This window comes from Pavona decussata, unplaced genomic scaffold, assembly GCF_977016875.1.
Source record: "Pavona decussata unplaced genomic scaffold, jaPavDecu1.1 SCAFFOLD_145, whole genome shotgun sequence".
Lineage (NCBI taxonomy): Eukaryota > Metazoa > Cnidaria > Anthozoa > Scleractinia > Agariciidae > Pavona > Pavona decussata.
In genome coordinates this window covers 686,600-705,377 of record NW_028145558.1, presented here as the reverse complement: position 1 = coordinate 705,377, position 18,778 = coordinate 686,600, and the positions used below count along the sequence as shown (strand labels likewise).

At 39.7% G+C, this 18,778-nt stretch overlaps 1 long non-coding RNA gene across 1 annotated transcript in view; it reads left to right on the top strand.

Annotated features, from left to right (window-relative positions):
- The first annotated feature begins 14,445 nt into the window (after positions 1-14,445).
- The window catches only part of LOC146466326 (uncharacterized), a 58,969-nt gene continuing 54,636 nt past the window's right edge, over positions 14,446-18,778 (top strand). Inside the window, exons 1-2 of the long non-coding RNA XR_014868041.1 lie at positions 14,446-14,682; positions 18,605-18,696. This is a non-coding gene — a long non-coding RNA (uncharacterized LOC146466326). The remainder of the gene's footprint in view (positions 14,683-18,604; positions 18,697-18,778) is intronic.

The window sequence follows — 18,778 nt, the reverse complement described above, 5'->3', positions numbered from 1 at the left end:
AATCTTTAACAGATCATTTTAACCAGTGAATGCCGCTCTATACTTGTTATTGGGTAATTTATGCATTATTAAGTTCGGCACATGAGAGGAACAGCGTCTGAATCAGCTGCTGCTCTAGTGTCGCAATAAATGTAGCAGACCCTGTCAAAATTAACAATGTTTGCAGTGCCAACCTGATTCAGATAGCGCTCTTTTGCTGCACTTAAATTATCAATCAGGTTCCACACATGAGTGGAGGCCAGCATCTGAAACAAGCCTAAACCACCAGTATTTATATAACAGGGGCTTTCCCAAAGTCCTCACTGCCTGTTGGAGCTACTGATCCATCAAGAATGCCTAGACATTAATATTATTAAGAGAGAGAATATTAATACTCACAACATGAATACGTCTGGGAAAAGGTTTCTTCGTTTTTACGGTGATCAACCCAAAAGACAGTATGTCAAAAGGCTGTCTCCAAGGCAACAAGGGTACTTTCCCTCTATACGGAAAACGTTCTCAAAATCACATACCTGTATCGGTAACATCTACAATCGCGACGCTATTTTGTTGTCTTTCTTAAAAATGATACCACGTTCCTCGGATCACCGATCGGTCAGTTTGTATGTAGTTTAGTAAATCCTTTGGCTTTCCTATAATCCATCCAGCTCCACTTCGCTCTGGGGATCTCTGGGGATACGTTCGAAAGGTAGCTGAAGGTAGCATGGCGGCTTTCTACTGTTGTAGGGCCGGCCAGCATTTCGCGGCCCTCTAACGCCTTTTTCTGTAACCTCCAGAAAGCAGTTAAAAGTTGAAGATGTCGTGACCTCCAGAGAAGTACATTTCGTCCTCAGCAAGACACCATCTTGAATACAGAAAAGGCACTGGTGCGAGTAACCTCGTCCTGAAGAAGACTTTCTCCCTTTGCTGCAAATACTGGAATGGAATAGAATAGAATGGTGGAATGAAACCAACAAAAGCAGAAGAAGAACATAACACCTGACACTTGATCATTATTTCTAAAAGAAAAAGTTCCCAGGGGAAATTAGCAATCCTCTCTATTCCACCAAAACCAACTGATCAGCTACAGGTCAAGTTTCTCTAGTCTGTGGGATTACCCCTGACTATCCATATTGCTAATCATTGTTGTAAACCGTTTTATTTGTAGAAAGTCAAGTGCAAGTATCACATTACTCAGGCTGTTCGGTAGCCATGGGTAGACATCTTTGAGCTCAATGGAACACCAAGCCTCAAGACCGAAAACACATCTACCCCAATTATTGACAATTGGTCCGCCCAAGTCTTGGTTCTCTAAAAGAGCGCTGAAAATGTTTTTTGTCCAAAGTTGCCAATAGAAATACAACAACAGGTTGCGTGGTCTTGTTTTTCATTTTCTTTCTCTCTTTTTTTCTCCTTTCTTCTCTCCTCCGCGTATTTCTGAACCTTCTTGTGCAACAAAAAGAGCTCAAGTTTTCATCGACCGCCTTTTCAAAAAAAGTCGGGTTGATTTATATTTCAACAAAACCGATGCCTGGAGTCCAATTTATCCGTCAAATGGAAATACATTGTTCTCACAGGGAATAAGTCATGTGTCTGTTCTCGCCGTCTTTATCCGGCGTACGTTGGGTAATAAACGCTTATAGAAAAGAAACTCTCCGTAACACGCCTTCATTTTGTGTGCTCTCTTCCAAGGCAAAAGGTGCGGCGCTATACTCTTAGTTTTACCTTCGGATTCAAATAAATCGCTTGGTTACATGACTCGACAATCCTCACTTCACAAGACCATTTTAAAAGACTTCGTTTACGAAATAAATAGGTAGAAACGACGGGAAAAACCACAACACTGCTGCACTCTGGGTGTAATTTCACTTGATATAAGAAAGCTTAAACAAACTTTATTTAGTTGAAATGTAATTTTCCCAGAGCTTATGTTGACCTATATATGTTGATGTGAACGTTAATACAGTCGTTTCATCTGGGTTATATAAGCTCCCTATGCTCTGTTTCTTCAATCAAAAGCTCCTGACCGAAAAGAACGCTATTGTGCACAAGCAAACAGACTTGGCGCGCGCATTCATAATTGTGCTACGTCATAAAAGCAAATTTACTTGGAGTTTTCGGAAAACGTTGGAAAGATTGACTCAGTGATTTAGAGCGTGACTATCAAAAAAGAGAGAAGCGAAAAGCTACGAAAATGGCCTCTGGCCGTCCATCAGGTTAGTAAGCACACCATAAGTAGTCATGTGTTAAAGGCTTCTCAATTTTTGCTTTGATTTGGCGATTTTCCTCGATCGCCGACTTCACGGAAGCGAATTCGGATCCTGGCGGAGAAAAAACGACTTCGCCCTGAACTTTTCTATGCAATGTTCGCCAACCTACAGTTGCCGAACATAACATTTCCGAAGCCATTAATCCTAGGGCGTTAATTGAGAATTTTGAAATATAGTAGGGACGCAATGTGTTCAGGAGTAATCTTGTGATAAACAAAGTAAAACTACACCGCTGCAAGATTCGTTTTTGATTCCAATTCAATACATGACGTAACTTTCATGTGTTTTTAAAGAAAGACCGAGTAAGGACTTTAAACGATATATTTTATGGAGTGGGACACATTATGGAAAGATGCAAACAGTTTTTAGTTGTATTTTATTGTTTATTTTTTACACCTGCTATGGTTACGCTAGAAGTTAAAAATCCTTTTATTACGTCATTTTAAGAATGCTTAGAACTTTAGGGCCTGTTCACATGGAGGTGGGGGACCCCGGGAAGGTGAGGTACCCCGCCTCGGTGGGGTTACCAATCTCTCCATACAATCTCTCTTTATTTCTTGATCGCGTTCACATGTGAAGTGGGGTACCTCACCGAGGCGGGTTGCCCGGTCATCCGAGGCGGGTAACCCGCTTAGCTGGGGTGAGTTTTCTCCATGTGAATGCTGGAGGTGGGGTGGGGTGATGTTCATCCGGGCAATTGTCTTTGAATTCAGTACAAGCGTAGCGAGCTTTTTCGCAGATATCACCTTCAAAACATCGACAACAATGCCATTGAAGAAAGTTCTGAAGGAGTTGAAGGTGCATTTGTCGAGTCTGATAACCAAGCTGATCTACCGGTCTTTGATGAAGGTGAAGTCGTGCCTGTAGAGCAACGAAACGAAAAGTGTCTTCCATCCGCCATCTTTGTTGATATATCTACTTAGCGACTACGCGATAGTTTTTTTAAACCTCACCCCAGCGCCCCGGGGTTGCATGTGAAGGCCTGTTTTTTCTGACCCCGGGTAGATGGGGTACCTCACCTTCCTGGGGTCCCCCACCTCCATGTGAACAGGCCCTTAGAAGAGTCGCGCGCATTGCATTCCAAATGTCATTTAGATTGACGTCACAACGGAGATTTACTCGGAATTTGCGGAAAACATTGATGAAACAAACGCAGTAAATAAAAACACTAAGCTTGTAGCCAGAGGTTTGTCTTCAGAGAAAACGTTTGGTAAAATCGATCATGTTCTTCCATCTGACTGGTCAATGAAGATAGCACAATGCAAGTCGCGTCTTGTTGCATCAGCCATTTTTCGCGCCACTTTTCAGACCTTTGCTTTGCACGCGCGCAGATACAAGCCTTACAAAAAAAATCTATCTTGACACTTCTGTCTTTCTGTAGAAGCGTTTTGCTGTATTGATTTAAACAACTGCTACATCTTCTTACTAACGCACCCTTTTTTTTGTGATTGCAGTAAAATTTTTGATTGGTAATCTGACGGATGCGACTAACTATTACGCGTAAAACAGCGCGCGCACATTGGGTACTATTGTCGGCGGCTTTCTCCTCTCCCAGAAACTTGAAAACATTTATTTCCTTTTATTAATACGGTAGATAAGCATTTACCGACGTTTATAGCGATAAACTGTTTTTGAAAATCCACTGCTTGGGCAATTCGTGGAAACTGAACAAGATAAACGAGTTTTTACCGGGATCCGCTTCTAAAAAATCTCGAAGGCTTTTCAAGTCTGAGAAGTATTTTTCAAATGTGCTTTGTAACAATTGATGGAAGCTTCTGGCTCATATATGTCCGATGTTTTACTCTATCTTGAAAAAATTTCGACGTTGTACTTTTCCAAATTAATAAAACTCGATTCTTAGTAACCAAAATTGTGCAGGTAAAATGAGTTTTGGAGATCAAAATATTTTTGGCAGTTTTGAGAAACGCTCGTCAGTATTGGTCTTCGAAGCGCTAGAAGATCTGGACGATGAGAAGTCCAAAGACTACTGCAAAGCTGACACAACGTAATATATTTTAAAACAATATTTCGGCTGGCCAAACCAGCCTTCTTCAGGTTTAGATGTTACTAAATTACATAAATGAAATTACAATATTATATTATGGAGGATGTTGCAATACATAGGAGCGGCGGAAATGACGTTTACAAGGTGGAACCAAAGGATAAGGGAATAAGTAAAATAAAATTACAAAATAAAAATTACAATTCATCACGTCTATTCAAACCGTGGGGTTCCAAGGTCCCCGCTAAATCTATAAGAAAAGACTCTCTGGCTTTTCTGATTGAATCACGTGAGGAGTGGATAACTTCAAGTGGTATTAGTTGCATGTCAGTGTGGCAGTGGTTAGGTTGAGAAAGAAAATGTTCAGAAACAGTAGTTGGTTTGGATGTAATGTTAGTTTTGTCAACTGGGCGTCTATGTTCGTTGAATCTGTCTTTGAGACGTCGCTTAGTTTCACTTATGTATTGTAAATGGCAGCGGTTACATTGTACCATGTAGATTAAATTTTTGGTGTTACAGGTTATGTGTGAAGTGATGTTACGGGTTTCGCCTATGGAAGAAAATGTATAATGTTTAAGACCGTTAGTAATGTAAGGACAAGTGGCGCAATTTTGTCCACAGCGGAAAGATCCTGGTGGTGAATTAGTGCTGTTAGGAGTGGTGACAGTCGGTAGCTGTGCTTTAACTAAAATGTCGCGAAGGTTGGAAGTGCGTCTGTAAGCGACGATAGGTGGGTGTTTAAAAACGTCCCTGCAACGGTCGGAGGAAAGTAATATGTTAAAATGTTTGCGTAATATATTAGAGAGGTGAGGAAGTGCTGGGTTATATGGAAGATCTGGGTATGATATCGAATATTTCGAGTCGATATCGATGTACAGTCGGTATTTTTCACTTAGTAAAGTTTAGAAAACTTGGAAAAGTCCATTGTGCCACTCTAAAATCAATAAAATCTGCTTTTATTTTAGGTCGAAGAAATACTTTCTTTGAGATGGAAAAAAAGTTAGATTACCAGGAACTTCTTCTTCTTCTTCTTCTTCTTCTTCTTCTTCTTCTTCTTCTTCTTCTTCTTCTTCTTCTTCTTCTTCTTCTTCCTCTTCTTTTCCCTCTTCTTCTTCTTCTTCTTCTTCTTCTTCTTCTTCTTCTTCTTCTTCTTCTTCTTCTTCTTTTTCCTCTTCTTCTTCTTCTTCTTCTTCTTCTTCTTCTTCTTCTTCTTCTTCTTCTTCTTCTTCTTCTTCTTCTTCTTCTTCTTCTTCTTCTTTTTCCTCTTCTTCTTCTTCTTCTTCTTCTTCTTCTTCTTCTTCTTCTTCTTCTTCTTCTTCTTCTTCTTCTTCTTCTTTTTCTTCTTCTTCTTCTTCTTCTTCTTCTTCTTCTTCTTCTTCTTCTTCTTCTTCTTCTTCTTCTTCTTCTTCTTCTTCTTCTTCTTCTTCTTCTTCTTCTCCTTTCTTTTTAATGAAATGGTCATTTATTTATTTATTAATCTTTTTTTTTTTCATTTTTGATTTAGAAGTTAAAGGAAAAGTTGAAGTTCAAAGAAGAAAAATTGAGAATGGTGACCAAGGAAACAGAGTAGGAGATTGTTGATTTAATAATCTATGTCAATTAAAAGTAAATTCAACACCATTTTTTTGTATCCGTCGGACAGACCACATAGAACCAACGGCAAACCTTCTTTTTGTCTTTGGTAAGCGTTTGTATTGTTAAAGCCTCTTAGAAGAGTCGTTGGGGTCGTTCAGGCGGTAAAGCTAATTGTGGGGTTATGTCCCGGACGACGAGACATAAAAATTAAAAGTAACTACCAAAATTTTGTAACCAAAATTCAAAATAAAAGTTTTGTTTTTGTATGTGAACGTTCACTTTCTCGTCGTCCGGAACATAACCGGTAGCAACTGACAATTGCGAGTAGCTTCCTTACCCCCTCCAAGCGTTTACATTGTAAAATATATACTTTGAGGACCATTAAGAGCGGACAATCAGGTGTTTTGGAGGAACAAAGACAAAAGTCAGTTTTCCTATAGGTTAATTTAAATCTGTGTACCGATTAAACGGACCGAGTTGGTAAAATCTCACGCACAGTGATCAAAAATCGGCCCTAATATTAAAATCTACGACAGTGCTACACATTTTCACTCTTCTCGTTTGTTTTACTCGTCAAACGCTCTTAGTAAATATAATTAGAAGTGCTTCTTTAATTAAAGGATAGGAAGTAACCGCCTTTCAACGTCCTTTTTACTTTTAAATTTCGTTGCAGCACGCAATACAAGCGGTTGACTGAAGCCAAGAAAAAAATTCAGGCCGGAAAAGAGAAGGCCCAGGTTTGTAATTTAGATAAATAAGAAGCTTGACTTTTTCCTCTTAAAAAAATAATATACAAACGATGGCGGCTGGTAGAAGGGTGTGAACTGGGTAAAAGGGGTGAATTTATGAAATTGGGAGATGGAAAATGGGTGAAAAAGCAACCTAAAAAGAGAACGATAAGAACAAGAAAAGCAGGGGTAACTAAGGGACAAGCAGTCATGTCCAATACTCACCACTTGTTCGGGTCGTGAAAGTGCCTTTACGACTCGTACCAGTCGTACGAGCCAAGTGGTGAGTGTGATACTTTTAATGAAAATAACATGACGTTTGATTTGGTAAAACTGCATCTCATTAAAGGAGGTCCTGGCCTGCCAAATTCGTACGAGTCGTACGACTCGTTCAAGTGGTGAAACTGCATCTCATTAGAGGAGGTCCTAGCCTGGCAGATTCGCACGAGTCGTACGACTCGTTCAAGTGGTGAAACTGCATCTTATTAAAGGAGGTCCTGGCCTGGCAGATTCGCAGGAGTCGTACGACTCGTTCAAGTGGTGAAACTGCATCTCATTAAGTAAGGATTCTTTAATCCATGAGCCGAACCAAGCGCAGTACACATGAATATATCTCGTTCTTTAATCCATGAGCTTAAACAAGCGCACTACACATGAATATATCTCGTTCTTTAATCCATGAACCGAAACAAGCACGCTACACATGAATATATCTCGTTCTTCAATCCATGAACCGAAACAACCGCGCTACACGTGTAAACGCGTTCCAAACTAAAATGGGTTTTCCAAAATTACTATTTTCTGTTGAGAAAGTGAATATTCCTCGAAGCCTATACTGTGCTCATTGGGAATCTTCTATTCCCAACAACAACCAAACTGGTTCAGTTAATTAAGCCTTTATTTGACAGCAACAAATTTACAATCAGTTTAACATACCATTAACAGTTCTGAAAGTAAGTAATATGCAGAAATTCTGCACGCGGTGAAAACCGTGAAAATCTATACAGTGACTATTTTATGCAGAAATTCTGCATCCTGTGTAATGGTTACAATAGGCTTAAAATTGACTGAATTCAGCTAAGATGCAGAAATTCTGCACAAGATAAAATCCGTGATAATCTGCAAAAACATAACTACAAAAACATAACTACAAAAACAGTGACTACTAACTTGGATGCAGAAATTCTGCATCCTGTGTGATGGTTACAATAGGCTTAAATTGTCTGAATACAGCTAAGATGCAGAAATTCTGCACGCGTTAAAAACAGTGAAAATCTGCAAAAACCTAAGTACAAAAACAGTGACCATCTTAATTGTATGCAGAAATTCTGCATCCTGTTTTATGGTTAAAATAGTCCAAGAATTTACTGACTTCAGCTTAGATGCAGAAATTCTGTACGAGATAAAGTCCGTGAAAATTTGCGAAAATTTAGCGACATATTCTGGGATGCAGAAATTCTGCATTCTGTTAAAGGGACACTGTCACCGACGCGCATCCGCCCACGTCTCAGGTCGAAACTTTAAAAGTTAAAATGGCGTCGACAAGTGGTGGTGGTCACGGTGGAAACTCGGTTGGAAAAGGCGCTTTAGAGAAGAGATTAAACTACGGCAAGGCTGGAAAAGATTTCATATGAGGATGTTTAGTATAAAATTATAATCAGTCGTGTTTTGAGGCATGAAACTTCATAGCGTGTAATTTGCAGGGATCTGTGGTAAACGATCTACGTTGCTTGCGCTGTTTTTTAGAACGTCTTCGCGACAAAGTCTTCAAGCGATTCATTGTGGTAAAAATACAGTTCAAGAAAACGAAATTTACAGAGAATCGCACTTCGAACCGGCGGCTTGTTGTAAACTGAGTGCCGAACAGGCCCGGAACAGGGTAAAATGTTTGTTCAGTTTGGCGAATCTTGACCTACATATCGTCGTTTGCAGATAAATCTACAGTCCCATAGTGATCAATTGGTGCATTGAACTCAGCATTCTGTGGACATATTTTAAAGAAAATAATTTTAAACGAGACAATGGCGTAGTGTATTAACAATACATATTTACCCAGAAGCTAGCCTGCGTCGCAGGCGCTAGAAAGGGGAAGGGAGAAGGGAAATCGGGCGCGCGCGAAACGCGCGGGGCGGGGGAGAGGGGAAAAGGAAGCGCCTGCAGCGAATCATTGTTTATTTCGTAGCCTGTGTTGCAGTCGTTTCCGTTTCCTTCAAACCAAGCGTGGTAAGCGCGCGAGGAGCCAAAAAAAAGTAGGAGCGGCTTCCCCCCCCCCCCCCCCCCGCTCCTACTTTTTTGCTCCTTTTTGCCCAATGCCCTCGCGCGCTTACCCCGCTTGGCTTGAAGGAAACGCAAACGACTGCTACGCTGGCTATTTATTTCGTCTTGCCCCCTCATTAAAATATGCAAACGGCTAACACTGTCAAATGTCAGCCAATGTAAATATTGGTTACTTTTCGCGGGAACCCAGAGTGCGCGAAATAACGTTGGGTTCGGAATATGGATAAACACTAAGCGGTATGGCCGATGGAAAAGAATTGAAAACTGCAAAAAGAGGTCGCCCTAAGAAAGAGAATTTGTGCAAACGACGTCTGCCGAGTATGTGAAACCAACCAGTGGGTCAAGTACGGCAGCAGTACGGCAAAATCTTTTGTGAATCTTTTCAAGCCGTCTTTAAGAGACGAGTCATTTGGCGTTGAGTGGGCTGAACGTCTTAGGAATATACATGTATAGCGGAAATTACGGTCATTGACTCTGTGAGGTCTTCGCAACTTGCTTGTAATGTCTGCCTCAGAGAGAATTAAAATTATTGTAGATTTCAGATCCATACAGAACAGAAATTGAATTTCACCGCGGGCGGTTTTTCAGTTAAGCAAAAGCGCGTAGTGTTGCAAAACTTCCAAAAATTATTTTGCACTGTATTCGAATGCAAACCAAGGGAAAAAACCGCTCAGCAATTTGGTAACATGTTCTACTTTACAAATAAAATTGAATCAGCGACGTTCTTTCGAAATCTATTAGAAAATTTGAAAGAGCGCATGGTCTTGTCGCTCCGGTTGTGTAAGACGTTAATTGAAAACAAACTACAGATAAAAAAGTCAAAATTTATATCTCTGACAATTCTCGTCCAAATGGGCTGATTTTGGTATCTTTCGAAAGCTGAAGAATTGTAGCTTGTAGATCAATATATTTTTGTGTTGCGCCGTTGAGAAAAAAATAGTTTTAGTCCTCAGAACAGAAATTGAATTTCACCACGGGCGGTTTTTTTAGGCAAAGCGCGTGGTGTTGCAAAACTTCCAAAAATTATTTTGCTGTGAATTCGTCTTCAAATGTAGAAAAAAAACCGCTCTTAAGACCAATCTTTTAGCGAACTGCAGGAGTCGTGCAGGCCCGTCAACACTTTTAAACTCTGATTATGACAATAATGGACGGGCCCCGTTCTGCCTCGCATGAGACAACCATGTTTTCCAGTTTTACTACAGGCTTAAGCAATGCTGAGAGCAAAAGATTCACATACTCAACGCACAAAATGCTCTTTTAGAACCGCAAGTAAGCCAAATATCTGGAAAGTTAAACACCGGCCTTTGTCAGAAACTAAACACTTTGACCTTAGCTGGCATCAGGATCGAAAATCCTCTTGCGCCATTGGCTCGCTTAAAAGATACACCATTGGTTCAAACTCAAGAACCAGTAAGAAAGCAGGCGCAAAATTTCGATCCGCCTAACGGTCAAAGAGGATATATAAACTCAAAACAGCATAATTTGCTCCGACGCTGACAGAACTTTCAGTGGCAACTGATGAGATTCATAGAGAATCGAAACTGCAGTCTTGCCTGAGAAACAACACTAAACACTTGTCAGAAGAAATCGCTGAAGCATCCTAGAGACTCCCATGACAGTTACTGACTGTCTCATGGCTTAGCTTTGAATATCTGCCGGATGCGAGCTAACGCACAAAACAATGGAGATACATGTCAGCTCCAAGAACATAATACTCGTCTTTCAGTCACGAACTGAGCAACAGAGCTGAAAACAACTGCAAGATGCCAAAGCTCTCGAAAGCGAGAGACAACAGTAATCAACTTTGTAAAGACGTGGATCTGATAGAATATCATATACGTGATAAACAAACACCCTGCAATCTCACCGCAGGTTATAGCAACAACTTGAAATCACGAGTAACGAATTCCACGGATCCTATGTCTTCCTAGATGACATATATTTAGCGCTGTCTCCTAAAGACACGAATCTATTAGACTCTCATATACGTGATAAACGAACAGCCTGCAATCTCACTGCAGATAAGCATCAAATCACGAGTCAGTTAAGAAATCCCCGGATCCTATGTCTTCATAAATAGCATTTATTTAGCGCTGTCTGATATCTTGCAGTTAATCCGAGCCGGTGAACCTAAACAAATGCCACAGAGCTAGCATATATAATGGCATATGAAGAACTTCTCCTAACGGCTCAGAATGATCATAAAGAAAATCTCCATTCAGTATATTTGAGTTTTTCCCTTCATGATCAAGATTAACATCTCATGAAGCAGAGATACGCTTTAAAGGCTTTAAGACCAATCTTTTAGCGAACTGCAGGAGTCGTGCAGGCCCGTCAACACTTTTAAACTCTGCATCATATAGTTGTTGTAAGAAAAGTAGTGAATTAAGCGGAAAATAAGGTCGTGCAGAATTTCTGCATCCAGCTTTTTCAAGCCATGCAGAATTTCTGCATCATATAGTTGTTGTAAGAAAAGTAGTGAATTAAGCGAAAAATAAGGCCGTGCAGAATTTCTGCATCCAGCTTTTTAAAGCCATGCAGAATTTCTGCATCATCCATATGAGTTAGAAATACTTTACTGGAGTTTTTCTGCAACTTGTAGGCCTTTGAATAAAAAAACGTTTTCCTTGCTGCAATTTTTCAGCCCATTTTTTGTCTCCATGTATTACCGTAATTTTTGACTGTAGATTTGTAGTCTAGAATTTCGTTTGGAGTAAATATGGTTCATTACAACAACTGTGTAATATTGTGATTTCGGCATGTTAACAGGATATCACTCCTGTTAATAATATTTCTGCAGTCAAGTATTTTAAGTTTCTCTCGGAAATGACGTTTTATGCCGTGCGAAAGTGAGCTTTTATGACCGAATTTTGTATTTTGGAAAAACTCATTTTAGTTCGGAACGCGTTTGTATATAACTCGTTCTTTAATCCATGAACCGAAACAAGCACGCTACACATGAAAATACCTCGTTCTTTAATCCATGAGCCGAAACAAGCGCACTATACATGAATATACCTCGTTCTTCAATCCATGAACCGAAACAACCGCGCTACACGTGTATATAACTCGTTGCATGAATATGATATCTCGATCTCGTTCTCGTTCTATCAGCGTGAGCGACCAAATGATGCGTTTCTCGTTGAAACAGAAAATAAACTAGAAGTAAACAAAATTTAAACTAGGGGCTGATGCTGTAAAATACAACAAATATATGTTTTCTTCGTTCTTTAGTGTGAGAAACTAAATGATGCGTTTCTTACAAAACAAAACCTTACAATCGACTGGAACTAGGAAACGTGTTTTCCTGACGACTAATGCAGAATACTATAGATTAAAATTAGTATTTTATGGAAAAAGTAGACTGTACGGTAGCATTGGTCAATAACTTTAGTGGCATTAGTGGCATTTTTTAATGACTCTCTTTTACTTCGGTAACCCATTGAGGTACAGAAGTTTGTTGTAGTCTACGTCAAAGTAGAACCACAGATGGCTTTTCTGCTCGGCATTGTTGAGGACAAAATCTACTTGTCTTGCCCTCTTTTCTGCTTTAACTGTTGAGTCCGCCCAGTGTTGCGCCAGCATTATCCATCTTCTGATAAGGGTTGGCTCACAACCGTTGCCGATGAGAAAGAGAACCAACTTGAAGGTTTCGGTGTCACCCATGGGTTTTCTCCAGAATATGAGCCGCATTTCCTTTGGCCACGATTTTAAAGGAAAGAATGCGTCCCCGTCAATTACTCTCGTCAATTGCCTTCTTTCCTCCACTACTTCTGCTCGTGACAGTAAACGAGTTTCTTCTCGATACAGACGTAACGCTGCCATCACGCGTCCTTTTGAAAAGTGCTCTATGAAAGCTGCAATCCTGCATCATGGTTTAAATACCCTCAATTACAATTTTGTCACCTTCCCTCGACAGAAAGGTTGATTGTTTGGATCAACAGTTATTCAATGTAATCGCACTAGCTATTGTTGGTAAATTTGCCGCAAACAATCGGCTCGAGTCTATTCAACCGGTTCCCATCAACACTATCATATCTACCAGTCGCTCGGTTTGCTGTTAGGTTGGCATAAGACGGAGTTGTTTTAATCCGCTTTATCAGCGCGCTGGTTGATTATAAATTCCTTATTCCTTTTTTAAATGCCTTATTAAAAAAAGAAACCTCTGAATTTCGATCATTTCCTTTTCTTCATTGTTCTTTCCTTTTATTTAATAAACAAAGGATTCGCGTTGCCCGGTTGTCAATAGTAAGTTGTTATACAGTTGAACCTCTCCACAACGGCCCTAAAAATTAAAAGCAACATCATGTAATTCCACGAAAATGTAACTACTTCACCACTTGCACTAAACTGACCAGTGGAACAATTGTTCCACGACTCGTACGACTCGTACGAGTCGTAAAGGCACTTTCACGACCCGAACAAGTGGTGAGTATTGGACAACCCTCCAGGAAACAAGTCTTGAACGCATTGCGTTGCTACTATAATTTTAAAAAATTAACGCCACAGGAACAGTCGTTTCGGAAATCTCATTTCCGTAAAATCCGGAAAATAGGCGGTGAACATGGCAGAGATCGGAATAATACATTGGGAACGGGTGATTAAAAAAAAACTGCAAAAGGAATCATAGCGAAAGTTGGGAAATCTTAACGACATCACCACTAAAGGTGCGTGCTTTCTTACCTGACTGACGGCCAGAGGCCATTCTTTTTCGCTTCTCGCTTGTCGCTTTTTCGTATATCACGTTTTCAACCACTGAGTAGCTTTTCCAAACGTTTTCCAAAAACTCCGACTAAATTTACCTTTATGACGTAGCGTAATTATAAATGCACGCGTCAAGTTGCTAGGGCGAAGCAGCGTTATTCTTGGCCAGCAGTCATTTGATTGAAGAAACCATATTCACTGTATATTCATGTCATTATTCAAGAAAATTTCATTTGAATTAAAGACAACCTGCCGGTTTATTTTTCTCAGAAAAAGTCAAATTATACCCAGAGTACAGCAGTCTTGTAGTTTTTCCCGTCTTTTCTCCCTGTTTATTGCGTAAACAAAGTCTATCAAAATGGTCTGGCAAGTGAGCAGTTGGCCTTTTTCATACTAGGGGAGGACGCATTATCCATCCGCACGAACTTCGGCAAACATTTGTTGTTCGTCTGGTTATGCGTCGCTATCCGATAAAGATTTGGGGTAAAAAATACGGAGCAAGAAAACTTCAATCACTGGTTGGCATAAAAGAAAACGCTGTTCATAAAGGACGCAATGTTTTATAAGAGACAACGTGTATTGCTGCACATCATCGCACACTTTCTCGCTTCTTAATTTATTGGAGAGTCAGCTATCTTTACGACCTGAAGCATCATATACCTTGACAGGCTCTCACGTTCTCTCCCTCTCTCCAAAAGCATTGGGTCTTTTATAAGCAACGTTTTATGCCAACGAGTGATTTACGTTTTTCTTATTTCAACGTTAAATATTTCAGCTCTTCGCTCTAAGAAACTTATTTCCGGTTCCGGTTCCGATTCCGATTCCGGTTCCGGATTCCGGATTCCGGATTCCGGATTCCGTATTCCGGATTCCTGATTTTGGTAAGCCCCTCCAGGACGAGGTTAGGACAAAAATAATGTACTTCTCTGCCATTGTCCTTCAGAGTACATGTACTTCTTCCAAGATCACCACGTCTTCAACGGGTAACTCCTTTTAAGTTTGGAGATCACAGAAAGCTAAATCAGGTCATTTGAAAGGCTGCGAAACGCTGGCCGGCTCTGGAAGAGCAAAAACGCCGCCATGGTACCTTCAAACTGGCCGATCGGTGATTCGCGGAACATGGCCCCATTTTAAAGGAATACATGATGTGAGTTAACATTCTGACTCTTTATATTAATTAACCTTAATCCGTACTCAGCGAGCAGAGGTCTATGTCTTCGATCTTCCTAGAAATGATCAAAAGGAGTTTCTCGCCTCGCATAGCTAGGTTGATTGCACGTTACATCATGGCGGCCATGTTGGTTGTTAGGAACAATAAGATTTTTCTCCTCTGGGAGTTAACTTCCATTTTTATGCAACCTACGAGCGCAAAATTTCTTTTGTTTTGGCACTAAGGTGGTGGCAGTGCAATCAACCTATTAGGCTCAGTGGATCAGGATCTCTGATCTCAGCAAACCTTTCTCTAGGCTTTTGGAGTTCCTCTGTTACAGTACTGGTGGATTACATTGCATTGGTAGGTTTTTGAGTAAAGTTATGTTTTTAATTTATAATATGGCAAGCCATTTTCCCCAAAATTTTGCTTCAAAAAATAGTGGTCGAAACATACAGTGGAGATACCCGGGTAGGGGTGTGGGACTCCCATATGAAAGGGGTGGGGATGCTCCCCCCCCCCCCTGCCCCCCAGCAAAGATAATTTCAATGGTGTAACTGAGGATGCTATTGCAGTGACATTACTGAAGGTGGCCTTTGGAACAGGTGACAGCATACTTGACTTAGAACTGAGGAACTGAACAAATTGCTCCACAGATAGTTATGTCTAAATGTCTTGGAAGTTGCAAAAGTGAACTTGTTGTTCAACAAATATTCATATCCTAACCACCTGAGGAATGTCTCTTTTTAGATTTGAACCTCCAACCTCTAAGAAATTCCAGTTTAGCTTCAAACTGTGCCTTGAAATTTATGCTTTTGGGGACCCCTTAAAAAGGAATTTTCAATGACTCTCCTTGGGTGCATACATGGATATTTCCCGGTCTCACACAATAATTTATGTTAGAACAGGTTTCAAATGAATGTTGTAAAACCAAAGTAGTAAGTCCAGCCAATCGTAATAGGTGCAAACAGTGCAATGAACCAATCAGAATTCAAAGCAAATGCATGTAATCAGCGTGAAGGGCGGGAAAACACGTGCTAGCGAGGTATGATTGGGATTGGTTTTGTATCTTATTGGTTGAGAAAGTGGCGCGAGTTTTATCAACCAATCACAGAGTGTAGTAATGTGAAGCCAAAGCAAAAAAGCAATTTATTTTGACACTCAACTGAAAACTGCCCCAACAGATGCCACAAGTTCAGCGTGGACCAGTGCAGGTGTTTGACCTTTACAGCAAAGATTGTACCATTACAGTTTTCTTTCATTTCTTCAAAAAGTCATTAATATTTCATGAGCCCATTGACCTATAAAATGGTTGAAAATACATCACATGCAGTGACTTTATATCGATAAACCTCCTCCTTATTAGTATGCCGTGTTAATTAACACTCCTCGTTAGTATGCGGTATTTATTATCAGCTGATAAAATACTCCTCATTAGTATGCAGTGTTTTTCTCGTATGCTAATTTCCAACGTTCACAAAAGCATAATTGTTGAACAGTCTATTGACACATGCTTTTCCAGGAATGTTTTTGAAGCGGTTCAAAAAACTTGCAGCACATGTTTTATTGTCCTGCTGTCCTAATTTATAACAGGTGCATTGTTAACAATATTGACCAAGCAGCACCTCCATGCTTAAATCCTGTTGTCAGTATTATAAGATAGGGAAATGCCATTACGAAAAACATTTGCATCTGGCATAAGAAATTGGTCCATAATCAGAGCTGGCGTGGGATTGGATTTTCAACCTGCAGGGGTGCGACTCATACCTAGTACATGAGAGTTGGCAGGTATAATGTTACATGCCATAAATGTATACCCAGGTGGCTTGTTAAAGGGGCATAATGTCACAGGGTTTTTTCTATTTGTCTGTTAAAACTGCTCAAATATTTGATTAGGAACCTCTTTAAATTGAACATGGCAGCCTCCCAGCCAAATATGTGTTCTATGTTTGTACAGGTATTTATTTTTTTCTCTTGTATATTCTACAGTGTAATGGTTACTTTTATCTGTTTTGTCTCAATTATCACTTGGCAAAATGAAATGAAATGAAATAAATAAATAAATAAATAAATAAATAATAGATAATAAACCAATGAAACTGCCATTAGAGCAGTGGAAGGAAATATGAAATGATTTCTCTGAACAAGAAAAAAACTAAAATCATTTTTTGGTTATTTTTCCAATATACATAGAAGGAAGTTGAACCCATTTTCATCCTAGCTTATATCTGCAGCCAAACTTGAATGAAACCAGTTTCTGTGAACTAGTAACTAAAGGTTGTTGTTAACAAAAATGATCAACCATTATTTTGACATTTGCATCCATACAAATATGTTTTTAATTGTCTATTCAAAGAGACACTAAAATTAGATGACACTGTACATACACGGATGTACCAGTGAAAGAAATATTATTTCTGTTCCTGCATAGCAGGGCTCATGTCCTTTTAAATCTTTGTTGAGTAATGCAGATAAAAAGGCTAATTATGATAAATGCATTAAATCAATACCATCTGGGAATTAAAATAAAAGTCCTGGACTTTGCAAATTTATTGTGCCATGTACAGCCTTTTTAACTTGTAACCTAATTTGTCAATCATGTATAGATAAGAGAGAGAATTTTGACCTATTTTGAATGGCTCTTATTTATTGCAATAAAAATATAATATGCACAGCCTTGGTGAAAGAACCTGTAAATCTCATATGTGGCATAATTTATGTAATGTTTAAAACACATTAGCAGTAGTGTTTTAGGGGGAGCGGGGTTCACGTGCAGTGGTAGAGCACTCGCCTTCCACCAATGTGGCCCAGGCTCGATTCCCGGACTCGATGTCATAAGTGGGCTAAGTTTGTTGGTTCTCTACTCTGCTCCGAGAGGTTTTTCTCTGGGTACTCTGGTTTTCCTCTCTCCTCAAAAACTAACATTTGATTCGATTTGATTTGTGCTGTGTTGAGCTGGGCTGATTTGAATTGCTTTGATTTAAAAGGGGATACCCTCGTTAGGGATAACCTCTGGTATCTCCTGTTCATGGTATTGATGTTCACATTGATCAGATTTTATAAAGTATTATTATTGTTATTGTTTATCGAGATTTAAAACCAACAGGCATAGCTGAGTGGTTTTAGACCTGGTAAAATATGTGCTGCGAGCTGCTTCCTGCAAAAGCATGTGTGAAGAGAGTTCATAACAATGATGCTTTTGTGAACGTTGGAAATTAGCATAGTCGAGAAAAACATTAAACGCCACATACTAATAAGGAGGAGGTTTTATTGGGTTTTAAAGCAACTGCAGATAAATTTATCAACTATTTGTCAGGTCAATGGGCTTATGAATTATTAATGAGTTTTTTAAGAATGTTTAGAAGACAGTGTGAAAAGGTTAAAACAGAGCAGGAAAACAATACTTTATGTTTGAAACAAAGAAATAGTTGTGAGGTTTTTACACCAGCCCATAATCAGTGCTGTCAATAAGTTTTGAAGTAGACATTCCCACTGGAAAAGTAGGCGGCAGCCTACTTTTCGAGTGCTGAAGGCGCAAGCTTTCTAGGGGGGTTTGGGGGCATGCCCCCCCAGAAAATTTTGAAATTTAGATGCTTGGAAATGCTATTCTATTTAGGCCTTAAGGCCACAATAAGGGAGAATTGATGTACTCCATACTCCCCACCCCTCTCCGCAATGCTCGAATGGCCAATTTCCGTACCATCCCCTCGTCGAGTGTGGCAATTAACTCCTGAAGACAGTGGTAATGCAGTCCCTTGTATTCAGTCCCAGTCTTATATTACTTATAGGTGGTGTGAACATCTCATTTTATCGGGGCCCTACTGGATATCACTTTCGTGATGTGCCCAGGCTCCCTGTATATTATTGTTATCGTCATCATTATTATTGTCATTTCTGTTTTTATGCATTTTTATTTTAGTTATTCCTACTGACAAAGGAAGAGCTTACTAAGTATGATCAACAAGTGAATGGCCGTGCAGTAGATGCCGTGGCTGAAGCTGTTGATAGTCCGTGAGTAAACAGTGAGATGTAATATGTTTTAACCCTTTGTATGGATTAACAAAAAAAGGCCCTCTCTATGTTCCATCCTTTT